This window comes from Gossypium raimondii, chromosome 3 (assembly GCF_025698545.1).
Source record: "Gossypium raimondii isolate GPD5lz chromosome 3, ASM2569854v1, whole genome shotgun sequence".
Taxonomy (NCBI): Eukaryota; Viridiplantae; Streptophyta; class Magnoliopsida; order Malvales; family Malvaceae; genus Gossypium; species Gossypium raimondii.
Genome location: NC_068567.1, coordinates 18935389 through 18947167, shown reverse-complemented (window position 1 = coordinate 18947167; position 11779 = coordinate 18935389). Strand labels below are relative to the sequence as shown.

At 35.7% G+C, this 11779-nt stretch overlaps 1 non-coding gene across 1 annotated transcript; it reads left to right on the top strand.

Annotated features, from left to right (window-relative positions):
• Positions 1–8507: 8507 nt before the first annotated feature.
• LOC128040236 (small nucleolar RNA R71) lies at positions 8508–8612 on the top strand. The gene has a single exon (XR_008194894.1). It is a non-coding gene; the product is annotated as a small nucleolar RNA R71 (small nucleolar RNA).
• The last annotated feature ends 3167 nt before the right edge of the window (positions 8613–11779 follow it).

Below are 11779 nucleotides of genomic sequence, written 5' to 3'. Positions count from 1 at the left end.
CAGGAAAACTATATAATAAAGTATCAAATCACATTTTAATAATTTCTATGTCTTAATTTCATATTTTCGCATATTTCATTAATTTATTAAATAATTACTTGGTTTTAACAACAAATTTAAGTAAAAAGGTGATGAATTATATAGGAAAAATCCTATATATTTTTCAGTTTACACACCCCCGAACTTAAATCATTGCTTGTCCCGAGTAATGTTCATGCACAACACAAGGTCTTGCTAAGGCACATTTTGCTAAGAGTGTAAGTAGCATCAATCTTCGTCTCATAATCATGCATCAATAAATTCATGCTCATAGATCTTCTTTATTAACAAGTAACTTATATATAAACATTTTGAAAATTTTATTCTAAGTTTCAAGATATGCCAACATGAATCACAGTTTGCATGTATGTCACAGCCATAGATAATAATGTTCATTCAACACAATTTCTCATCAATCAAGCAAAACAATCATTAGCCTTATTTATGATCTTCATATGTTGAACTTAATACTTCCTCTCCACTAATGTAGGTGACATAATCATCAAAACAATAGGTCTTTTATAAGGTTGTAATGGGGCTCGGTTAAAGGTGGGGATTTTAAGAGATGGAACATTTCGGTTTCAAAGTCTTAACCTTTAACTTGCCTTGGATTTCTCGAAATTCAACCTTTTTCTTTAAGTGAACCTATGGAACTCCCCCAAACTTATTTTGAACTCATACTCATACATTTTCTTTTTGGAGACTGAGCAAACTTTTCTACACTCTTTCTTTGTCTTTGTTATTGTTTTTTTTAGCATGAGCACATACATCTTCTGAAAATTTCCCTCAAATGTTAATTACCAACACAACTTTAGTTAATACGGTGCACAAAATTAGGATAGCTTCGAAAAAAATAGAGATATGGCTTGTAATGTAGGTTTATTATAATGAACATGCCTTTTAGCTCAAAATTATAGTTTCAAGGGTCTAATATCATAAGGTGGGCCTGAAAAGGCTCAAACGATCCAAAGTAAAATGGTGCCTATATCATTTTAGATTTTTATGTCTCCTAGAATTTCACCTCAAGAAAGTTACTAAGTCAATTCTAAAGATATAAACCTTCATGCATGTCTAATCTCAAGAGAAACTAAGTTTTCATGGCAAACATTACCTAAGACTAAGATCATAAAAACATTCCATTTTTCATGATAACATACAATCACTCAGATAAAATCATCGTTCATGCTTGCATACAAGCTATCTTATTAAAAAAAAATTCTCTAAACATTCATTTATTAAAACATACTTATGAAAGAAATGATTTGCAACATACTTGAAAACTTATAAAAATTTGAGCAATTATTTGCCTCCCCCCCACCTCTTTAAAAAGAAGCAATGTTCTCATTGCAAGAACAAAGTAATAAATGAAAAATGAACACCAGGTAGGGTTGTAAAGAAAGAGAGGTGAGTCAATAAGACTGCTTAAATACCAAGTCTTTCCTCATAACCCAATCCTAAACATGTTCATTCCCATTGCCACATCACTTAGTCTTTTTCTTTCTAAAGAAGTATTTATTCATGCTTGCTATGTTTTATTTTGCAAAAATTAAATCCTAATTACTAAAGAAATAAATTCCTAAAGACCTTAAAATAATTAAATAAATAACAAGACAAGAATCCCCCCTTTTATTTTTCTGACTCATTCTCCTTGTCAGTTTGCATCTCCAGTATCTTCCGTCCATGTCTCAAAGATAGCATCTGGGACTTAGGAATAAAAATGTTAGAAATATTCTTAAAAGTATTTCGAATTGAATCATCCTTAATTTTTGCATATTTCCAATAAGTTTGTTGTTGTTTGTGCATGAACTTGCACGTGTCCATCATAATTGACAGCTCCGATTTCCTTGAAGTACTTGCAGGAGTCGGCATTGGAGTTGTAAATTCTGGTTCAACACTTAGCTTGACTGGTTCTTTTTCTGGCTCAACCCTAGGTTCAGGGTTTCCAGCTCCTTTAGCTGGTTGAGGACTATTTGGTTCCTTATCAGATTCTTCTTCTTCAGTGTCTGTAACTAAATCAACTTCAGTTTCAGTTTTATTTGTTGACTCTTCGATTTCTGGCTCAGTTGGTTCCTCTTGCTCGCCTTGGTTTAGCTCATGCACTCTCTACTAACCTTTCAAGATCATGACTTGTAATGCACCCTTGGACATACTGCCTCTTCAGATTTGCTTGTGTTTTAACACGGGCCCTTAAGCAAAGTGAAGTGATTAATGATGGGAAATAAACACTTCCTGTCTTCTTTTTAGCACAGTCGTGAATCTCCTTAAGGATAATTTTCCTAACATTAATAGATTTTTCTGTCAAGATTGCATATAACAAGAGCATCTGTTCCATCGAGATGGTGAAACGTTGTGACATAGGCATAAAACTGTAGCAAACAAAATAAAACCATACATTTGCTACTGGTTTTAAGTATTCTCTTCGACAAGAATGGCTCCCATACTTTCTTATAATCCATTGGGATCCCAGATTTGTCACAACATCAAGCACTTGTTGAAGAAAATCCCAATTGATATTGTTCATCATAGGTTAGTACTCATCTTCTTCAACATCAGGTAAATTAAACAAATCATTGATGGACTTAAAAGTAAGAAGTACCTTTTTTCTTTCGAACGATGACTTCAGTAGCATCTTGTGTAGTCAAACTAGCATAGAATTCTCGAACTAGTTCATCATCAAGAAGTGAACGAGCATCACAGAATCGTTCCCACTTGAGAACATTAATTATCTTTCTAATCGGCATAGGAACAACCATCATATCATTGCTCTTTTTTCGGCATCATAGGTTTATGCTTGAAAATTCAATCAAATCGCTCTTTCACTTCTTCATCAATCACAATCGGGTTTTCAGGAGTAGTCTTTGACGATCTAGTTCTTTTACGAGACATGGTATTTTCCCAAAAATTCAGCAAAGTTTCTGCTTACATGGAAAAGAGAAATCAACAAAAGAGGGTAGAACTTCTTTTGACAAACCTTGCGATGGCGAAGGAGTTACGACGGTGATGGCAATGTGCGGTAGCAATGGTGGTGTGCGACAGCGGTAACAGCTACGTGCGGTAGCAACATCGATGCTCCGGCTATTCTCTTGCGGCAGCACTAGATGATCTCGGCAAAAGAAAAGAAAAGGACTAGGGATTCTTTCGGGATTTGAGGTTGACGGCACAAAAGGGAGATTTACAGATTTTTAAGGTGTAAGCAAATTACTTTGAGGGATATGAAAATTAGTAGAATGGGGAGGGGCTTATATGGGGAAAAATTAGGGTGACATGTAGCAAAAAATTAGCTACATTAGGGTTACTTGGGCGGCAAGAAATGGGTGTGACGGCAAGGCATGAATTTTTCCCTCCTTTTTACTCTCTTGGGCCTCAAACTCAGACTGTATCTTACTAAAAAAACTGATTAGTACTTGGGCCAAATTTGATCCCCTCTATTAATATAAAAATTTAAAATTAAACAAAATAAATTAAAATAGAAAAAAAACATTTTAAAACCTAATTAGAAAATGTCTTCTTAACAAATTACATTAATTTAATTCCAAGGAAAGGTTGGAGGGGTCACAGTGGTCCCGCTTAAGTTCCAATCTCCTTAGACAGAATTAATTAAATGTACTTAATTAAGAAAATAAATTCTAATTATTTACTTATTTACAAGACGAGTTCATGAAAAATCAAGGATCTGTTAATTTGAACGATGATTCAACTCGCTCAACTTCACTATCCCAATACTGTTTGAGACATTGACCATTAACTTTAAATGTACCTCCATCATTGTTGTATAATTCAATAGCTCCATAAGGATAATCTCAATAGATGGTATAGGGTCCTTTCCATTGGGATTTCAGCTTCCCAAAAAATAACTTCAGCCTTGAATTAAACAACAACACCTTCTGACCTTCTTTAAACTCGCGAGGTTGTATATGAGTATCATGTCATCTCCTTGATCTTTCTTTGCACATTTTAGCATTCTCATAGGAAAACAACCTCAGCTCTTCCAACTCATCCAGTTGTAACATCCTTTTCTCACCGGCTTGCTTAAGATCAAAGTTCAACTGCTTCAAAGCCCAGTGAGCTTTATTCTCCAATTCTAATGGCAAATGACATGTCTTCCCAAAATCTAACCGCTAAGGAGTCATTCCTAACGGTGTCTTAAATGCTGTTTGATAGGCCCATAACACATCATCGAGCCTTCGAGACCAATCTTTTCTGCTAGGGCGTACTACCTTTTCAAGGATACCTTTGATTTCACGGTTCACTCTTTCAACTTGCCCATTAGACTGGGGGTGATAGGCAGTAGCAATCTTGTGCTTCACATCATATTTGCCAAGCAACCACTTAAGCCATTTGTTCACAAAATGAGAACCTTCATCACTAATAATAGCTCTTGGTGTCCTAAATCGTGTAAACACATGTTTATGTAGGAATCGCATGACTATCTTAGCATCATTTGTAGGGTATGCTTCAGCTTCAACCCATTTGGATACATAGTCCACAGCAACTAAGATGTATTTGTTCCCATACGAAGAAGGAAACAGGCCTAAGAAGTCAATGCCCTATACGTTGAACAATTCAATCTCCAAAATGTTTGTCAAGGGCATCTCATTCCTTCTTGATATATTTCCAGTCCTTTGGCATTTATCACAGTTCTTCACATAAGCATAAATATCTTTAAATAGTGTAGGCCAAAAGAAACCTACTTGCAAAATTTTTGCTGCAGTACGTGAACCACCAAAGTGTCCCCCACTTGGAGATGAATGGCAATGATATAAGATCTCAGCAATCTTACTTTCAACTACACACTTTCAGATTATATTATCTGCACACTGTTTAAACAAAAATGGATCCTCCCAAAAATAATATCGACTATCATGAAGGAATTTTTTTCTTTGTTGGTATGTCATTTCTAGAAGAATTATTCCACATGCAAGATAATTGGCAAAATCAGCAAACCAAGGTGTTTCATGAATTTGACTCACCTTAAATAAGTGCTCATCTGGGAAATTCTCATTGATAGGCACACGTGATCAAGTTACCTCATCTTGCTCCAACCTCCACAGATGATCAGCTACTTGATTTTCAACACCTTTTCTGTCTTGGATCTCAAGGTCAAATTCTTGGAGTAAAAGTATCCAACGAATTAGCCTCGGTTTCGCATCTTTCTTCATGAGCAAGTATTTAATAACCACATGGTCAGTAAATACTGTAACTTTGGTACCTATAAGATATGAACGGAATTTGTCAAAAGCAAAAACTATAGGAAATAATTCATTTTCAGTTACCGTATAATTGAGTTAGGCCCCGTCAAGGTTCTACTTGCATAGTAAATGGGGTGGAACAGTTTATTTTTTCTTTGACCCATCACAGCTCCAACAGCATAATCACTTGCATCGCACATCAACTCAAAAGGTGTGCTCCAATTGGCTGTAATGATTTTTAGGGGTGAGATTAACCAGTTTTTCAGCTCTTCAAAAGCTTCTAAACATGCTTTGTTGAAATTGAACACTGTATCTTTCTCTAACAACAAACACAGCGGCTTAGAAATTTTTGAAAAATCCTTGATAAACCTTCGGTAAAAACTGGCATGGCCTAAGAAACTTCTGACTCTTTTCACATTAATTGGGGCTGAAAATCTTTCAATTACGTCCACCTTTGCTTTGTCGACTTCAATTACTTTCTTTGAAATTCTATGGCCTAATACAATCCCTTCCTTAACCATAAAATGACATTTCTCCTAGTTAAGGACAAGATTCGTCTCTTCGCATCTCTTCAGTACCAAAGCCAAATTACTCAAACAGATATCATAAGTGTTACCAAAAATAGAAAAATCATCCATAAAAACCTCAACAAAATTTTCAACCATATCAGTAAATATTGCCATCATGCATCGTTGAAAAGTTGCAGGTGCATTGCATAAACCAAAAGGCATTCGCCTAAAAGTAAATGTACCGTATGGACAAGTAAAGGTTGTTTTATGTTGGTCCTTCAGGGCTACAACTATTTGTTTATATCCCGAATAGCCATCTAAAATATAATAGAATTCATTACCTATCAGTCGGTCTAACAACTGATCCATAAAAGGTAACTGAAAATTGTCCTTCCGAGTGGCTTTATTCAACTTTCTGTAGTCAATACAGATTCTCCAACCAGTAACAGTTGTTGTTGGAATTAACTCGTTACGCTCATTTTCAACAATCGTGATTCCACCTTTTTTCGGCACACACTGCACTGGACTTACCCACGAACTATCTAAAATAGGATAGATGATTCATGTATCTAACCATTTGATCACTTTCTTTCTCACAACTTCTTTCATAATAGGATTGAGCCTTATTTTCCCATCAATTCGAGCTCTTTCACCTTCCTCTAAAATAATTTTGTGCATGCAAAATGAAGGGCTTATACCTCGAATGTCAGTTATAGTCCAACCAATTGCTTTCTTAAATTTGTTTAAACCAACAATCATGTGTTCCTTTTGATCTTTTGTTAGTTCTGCTGAAATAATCACAGGCAAAGTAGAACAGTCACCTAAATAAACATATTTCAAATGGGAAGGAAGTACCTTTATTTCGAGTGTAGGTGGTTCTTCGATTGACAACTTGGGTTGCACAAATTCTCTGACTTCTAACTCCAACGGTTCAAATCATGTGGATTGAATAAAATTTCTCGGATTCGCTTCCATCAAAACCATGTTTTCTTCACCTTCTTCATCCTCCAAAGGGTCAAACTCTAAGGCTTTCTCCAATGGATCTTCCTCAAAATTGATTTCCATAGAAACCAAGGTTTCTATTTCTTCCAAAACTGAACACTCTTCTGTCGGGTCGGGAAATTTCACCGCTTTAAGAATGTTAAAAGTTACCTGGTCATCTTGAACTTGCATGGTGATTTTGCCTTTCTGTACATCAATTAACGTTCTTCTCGTGGCTAAGAAAGGTTTCCCAAGGATAATTAGCACTTTCTTATCTGCTTCAAAATCTAAAATAATGAAACCAGCAGGAAAAATAAACTTATGGACTCTTACCAAAATATCCTCGATCTTTCTTTCGGGATATGCTACCGATCGATCCGCTAGCTGAAGCGTCACAGTTGTAGGTCTTACTTCACCTATCCCTAACATCTTGAAAATAGACTTAGGCATCAAGTTGATATTCGCTCCTAAGTCACACAAAGCTTTACTATAGTAAGATTCACCAATGTTACGGGGTATAGTAAAGCTTCCTGGGTCTTTCAATTTCGGTGGTAGTTTGTCCTGCAGGAATGCACTGCACTCCTTTATCAAGGCAACAGTATCATACTCACTCAGTCATTTCTTCTTGGACAGTATATCCTTCATAAACTTCACATAATTCAGCATTTGTTCTAAAGCCTCCACCAACGGAATATTGATGTGTAACTGCTTCAGAACATCCAAAAACTTCTTGAATTGCACTTCATGTTTCTACTTGTTTTGCTGCAATCTTTGCGGAATGGAGGTGGTGGAACTTTCGATTAAACCGGATAACTTTTCTGAGTTGGTAAATTTGCATCCAAAGAAGATGTTAAAATATCTGAATTCACTAAGTCAAGGTTTTCCTTATCAGACTTTGTAGATTTTGATTCCTTTGGTGTAGGAACTTCAATAGCTGGTTGATTCTTCTCAACGGGCCTATCTTCGACATCAATCAATCGGGGTTCTAGAATTTTACCACTTCGCAATGCCACTGCCTTAATATGTTCTTTACCCAAATTTTTTGGATTCTCAGTATCGCTCGGCAAGGTTCCTTGCGGTTTATTACGTAGCGCCGTAACTAATTGACCCATTTGGTTTTCCAAATTTTTCAGTGTTGCTGCTTGGCTTTGGATCAAAGCGTCATTCTTTTCCATTACAATTTCAATAAGTTCTCCAAACTGTTTGATGCTTCAACTTGAGGTGGTTTTGGAGCTTGCTGATTAAACCCTTGAGATTGGTTGGGTCTTTTCTGCAATAAGTTGTTGTTTGGTCCATTTCCTTGGTTGCTCCAAGAAAAGTTAGGATGATTACGCCATGAAGCATTGTAGAAGTTGGACTAGGGTCCTTGTCCACTCCTATTTTGATATTGGATCCCCACATAGTACACTGACTCATGATTTGATGGACAATTCTCAAAAGAATGATCTTCCCCACAGTACACACAGAAAACCACTTCAAACGGACTTGGTGGCTGAGCTGCAGAATTATTAGTACTATTAGCGGTTAATTCTATTAACATAGAGGAAATATACGATACCTGAGCTGATAACGAAGTGAGGGCATCAACTTTATGAACTCCAGCTACACGTCTTCCTGAAGCTGTTCGATTTGTTGGCCATTGACAGTTATCACTCGCGATCCTCTCGATGATCTCATAAGCCTCATTATAAGACTTAGACAAAATTGCACCATTCGCGAAAGCATCTACCATTAATCTTGTATTTGCATTGAGACATTATAGAATTTCTCCAACTGGATACAATAAGGAGTCCCATGATGAGGACACTTACGAAGTACCTCCTTGAATCGCTCCTAAGCCTCATATAAAGACTCGTCATCCACTTTGGAAAGTTGTGATCTCGTTCCTTAACTTAGTGTTTTTGCTAGGTGGGAAATACTTAACCAAAAATCTCTCTGCTAATTCTTGCCATATAGATATGGAAATTGGTGGCAATGAATTGAGCTATGCTCGTGCTCGATCTCGCAACGAGTACGGAAACAAATTCAACCTCAGTGCGTCTTCAGTCACACCGGCTATCTTGAATGAATCACTCACCTTCATAAACAATCGAAGGTGGAGATGTTGATCTTCCCTAGGCATACCACTAAATTGGCCCACCGTTTGTAGCATTTTAAATATCACTGGTTTCAATTCAAACTGGGTTGCATCAATATCTGGCCTTCTAATTCTTGGGTTTAACTCGAAAAGTGGCACAGCATATTGTCTGATGCATCGATCCCTATTATCGACAATGAGGATGGGATTTCGTACATGATCGGCTTCATTACCTTGGTCTTGATTCTGATTTCCAAGGTCCATCTCGACTTGTCTTTGAGTTGTTCGTTCACGTCTTTTTGTCTGAAAGTTCACTCAATTTCAGGGTCTACAGGGAGTAAATTGATAATTTCATCTATGCTCATAAACACCTGTAAAGAAAATCACAAAAATTAAAAAGAATAAGTTAGTAATGTTAGAAATAAATCAAGTTGAAAATAAATAAATTCACGAAAAAAATGACTATGGCAACAGTTGACAATCCCCGGCAACGGCGCCAAAAACTCATAACGCGCAGGTTTGTGCAAGTGTACACAATCGTTATCAAGTAATAAGTAAGTATTGAGTTATCGTCTCCACAGGGATTGCATTTGTGCTAAGTCACTTAATTTGTAAAATTATATTAACAATTTGGTAAATAAAAACACAATATAGTTTAGAAGTGGTGATTAAAATATATTAAACTAAATGCAATGATCCCTAATGCATATTATCCTAAGTGTGCAAACTATATGAATGAAATAGATTTTAGTAAAATTAAACACAATTTGCAACAATTATAACATAAATAAACTAGGCCAATTACTTTAATTAAACTCAATTTATTATCAACATGCTTAATAAAATTCGGAAAAACATTCCATGGCAACTCGATCTTTCATGAGTTTGGAAACCACATTAGGTCCTTTCGGAATCCTTTACTTAGTAAATACGCATTTTACTGATCCTTATTTACTAAGGGTTTTTTAGCATTCATGTGAGGTAACAGGGACGTGTCAGGTTTGAAACAATTTAATCACACAAATCTAAAAACTATGCAGATAACAGAGCTTGGTCAGAGTTGTTATGTAACCTAAAATATAATCGGGTCAGGATCTAAATTGAGCATGCACATTTCAATTATGTGTCCATTAGTCGTCGTTTGATCAAGATCACTCAGCTAATTCAGGTGCATTTCAATCACGTATGAATGAAATACAGGCTTGATTTTAATTAAAAAAATGATCGATTGAGGCACAAACATTATAAGCATGAATCAAATAAATATTTATTTAAGCAAAGTAATCATCCTAGCTTAAATAAAATTAAGCATCATTGTTGTAAACAAGAACAAAGAACACATAGCAAACATATTTATATTAAATTAAAGAAAAGAAAGATTAAACCCAATTCAGAGTGGCTATCACCCAAGACTCTGACTGACGAGGCTCCTTCGTTCCTTTGCTTTGCTCATTTGCTGATGGCTCTCCAAGGTGGCCAACCAAAGGTTCCTTAAGAAGCTAATTTCCTAAAAATCCTTATGCAATGATGATGATAGGCATGAGGGGAAAGGATAGCTAAAAGAGTTGAGAGAATAGAGAATGATGAATGAGTGAGGGATGATTAAAAAAGTAAGAAATGAGCTCTTATTTATAGGTGAGGCAATGGAGCTAGTCTGCTAAAAATAGGAGTGTCCATCTTTTGCAGCTTCTTCCAAGGGTGGTCGGCCATGAATTTAGGAAATGTGGCTAATTGTGCTTGATTCTTGGTCAATTTGAGTGCCACCACAACTCAGGACTAAGACTCGGTCACCAGCAAAACTTGGGGAAAATCTCTGATTTCTTTAAATCTTCAAAGACCTTGTGTAATTAAACCAAAAATTGATTTATGGTAAGCCATGTGCAACCAAAAATTGGGTTGACTTGGTCCCCAATTTGGACGATGTTGCAATTAGAAGAAAACTCTCAGACCTGTCCAAAAATAGTATGCAACAGCCTGATTTTAGGCCTAGTCAGAACAGTGGTTTTAGGACCACAAATCCGACGAAAAAAATTATTTTTGTTATATTTTTATGGTCTACAATTTCACGGAATGATTTCATGAAAATTTCGTTCAAAAAAAAATTTTCGATGTTTGGGCACTCAATTTAGCCAAAAGGACTAAATTGTAAAAAGTGCAAAGGTTGAGTTCTACATGTTAGAAGTGTCCAATTGTTATGAAATTTTAAATTGGAGGTCCTTAAATGGTAATTAGACCATTGGTTAAATTGTGGACAAAAATGGTCATGAGATAAGTGAAATAGGAAAATTTTAAGTTAGGGGCATTTTGGTAATTTGGTAATTAAAAAGTATTAAAAAGACAAAATAGGCCAAAAATCATCATCTCCAACCTCATGGCCGAAATTAGCAAGGGGGAAGCCATGGTTAAGGTTTTCAAGCTTCCAAGCTCAATTGTAAGTCCGTTCTAACCCTGTTTTTAATGTTCCTTATGTTTTTAGAGTCCCGGTAACTTGATTTAGCTTATTCTAGCAATAATTTAACCTAGGATTTATATTTGGAAAAATACCCATAGGTGAAATGTGTTTATCTTGATGTTTTATGGTAGAATATGAATCTATAAATTATGTTAAACAACTTTTACTAAGCGATTTTAAGTGAAAACGAGTAAAACGACATAATCAGTAAAAATACCTAATGTTCATAAGTGTTAGAGTGGGAATTTGATGTTGCCATAGAAGGGAAAAATGTTCAACATGTCATAAAACATAAGAATAAGAGATGAAGTTTAATTTCCGAGCTTTGGGGCAAAAGTGTAAATATGCAAAAGTTTAGGGGCAAAATCGTAATTTTTCCAAACTTCGAGTCAAGGAATGTTTTGATGAATGTGAGTGTTAAATAAGTTAAATGTGTCATTATAAGTCAAGAAAGACAAATAATTGACTTTGATTAGTGAAAAAAAGTGAGAAAAAGTGAGAAATTCCTAGTTGAACCTTCAGAATAAACAGG